Source organism: Pygocentrus nattereri, chromosome 8 (genome assembly GCF_015220715.1).
Source record: "Pygocentrus nattereri isolate fPygNat1 chromosome 8, fPygNat1.pri, whole genome shotgun sequence".
Taxonomy (NCBI): domain Eukaryota; kingdom Metazoa; phylum Chordata; class Actinopteri; order Characiformes; family Serrasalmidae; genus Pygocentrus; species Pygocentrus nattereri.
In genome coordinates, this window is record NC_051218.1 from 14537906 (window position 1) to 14539952 (window position 2047).

The following is a 2047-nucleotide window of genomic DNA, read 5'->3' on the forward strand; positions in this document are numbered from 1 at the left end:
GGTTGTTTAACAAAATCCTGGAGAGTGAGAGGATGCCTGATGAGTGGAGAAGCAGTGTACTGGTCCCCATTTTTAAGAACAAGGGTGATGTGCAGAGCTGCAGTAACTACAGAGGTATAAAGTTGATGAGCCACACCATGAAGGTATGGGAAAGAGTTCAGAGGTTCAGATCAGTAAGCAGCAGTTTGGTTTCATGCCCAGAAAGAGTACCACAGATACAATTTTTGCGTTGAGAGTGTTGGTAGAGAAGTACAGAGAAGGTCAGAAGGACCTACATAGTGTCTTTGTGGATCTAGAGAAGGCATATGATAGGGTGCCAAGAGAGGAACTGTGGTACTGTATGAGGAAGTCAGGTGTAGCTGAAAAGTATGTTAGGGTGGTGCAGGGCATGTATGAGGATAGTGAGACAGGCAGGAGGCTCCATGGACCATGATGTTTGCAGATGACATTGTAATCTGTGGTGAGAGTAGAGAGCAGGTGGAAGAGAATCTGGAGAGGTGGAGGTTTGCACTGGAGAGGAGAGGAATGAAGGTCAGTAGAGACAAGACGGAATACATGTGTGTGAATGAGAGGGAGGCAGGTGGAAAGGTGAAGGTGCAAGGAGTAGAGGTCGTAAAGGTGAATGACTTCAAATATCTTGGGTCAACCATCCAGAGCAATGGACAGTGTAGAAAAGAGGTGAAGAAGAGGGTGCAGACAGGATGGAGTGGGTGGAGACGGGTGTCAGGGCTGATGTGTGACAGAAGGATAGCAGCAAGAGTGAAAGGGAAGGTTTACAAGACAGTAGTGCGTCCTGCTATGATGTATGGTTTGGAGACTGTGGCTCTGTCTAAAAGACAGGAGGCTGAGCTGGAGGTGGCGGAGATGAAGATGCTGAGATTTTTGTTGGGAGTGACAAGGATGGACAAGATCAGAGGGACAGTGAAGGTAGAACAGTTTGGAGATAAAGCCAGAGAGGCCAGGTTGAGATGGTTTGGACATGTGTTGAGGAGGAATAGTGGATATATTGGTCAAAGAATGTTGGAGATGGAGCTGCCGGGTAGAAGGAGAAGAGGTAGACTTCAGAGAAGGTTTATAGATGTAGTGAAGGTGGGCATGGATATGGTTGGTGTAAAAGTAGAGGAGGCAGTGGATAGGGCAAGATGGAGGCAGATGATCTGCTGTGGCAACCCCTAAAGGGAGCAGCCGAAAGAAGAAGGAGGTCTTCTAGGTTAGATTGATTTTTATTGTGCAGCACCTCATGTGTTGTCTTTTAAATGTGGTATATAAATAAATGAATACATAACTAACTAAATTTAGGTAACACTTTATTTGAGGGCTACATAACAACTCATAACACATATTCAAGCATTGAAATTCATATTGAGTCAATTCAATTCAATTGGGCAGTCGTGGGCTGGAGGTTAGGGAACTGGCCCTGTGACCGGAAGGTTGCCAGTTCAATCCCCAGGGCTGATAGTCCATGATTGAGGTATACTTGAGGTATCCCCAGTTACTCCCCAGGTGCCGTGCATAGGGCTGCCCCCCACTCCAGGCAAGTGTGCTCACTGCCCCCTAGTGTGCGTGTATGTGGTGTTTCACTTCAAGGATGGGTTAAATGCGGAGGTGGAATTTCCTCGTTTGTGGGATTAAAAAAAAAAGTATCACTTAATTGCAAGATGGCATATCATGCCTCATGAAGTGAAGGACACTGTATTAACATAAGAGGCCTTAAACTAAACTGACATAAATAGACATTTGTTCCATATATAACAGTGTTATGAAGCATCACTCCCCAAACAATAAAACACTATAAATAAGTTCTACATATTTTTAAGTCAGTTAAAGTACATGTCCTCTAAATAGAAATTGTTACCAAGAAAGTATTATAATAACATTAATAATTGTACTTTTATGTATGATGCTTATTTACATACCTTCAATGATTCAATGCTTCAGCATCTTCCATTGAACTGAAGATATATGATCTTCTTGACTAATCTATAAGTTTCATTACCTTCAAATGAAGCTTCATAGCAGTATTATGCATAAACATCTTCAAATAAGT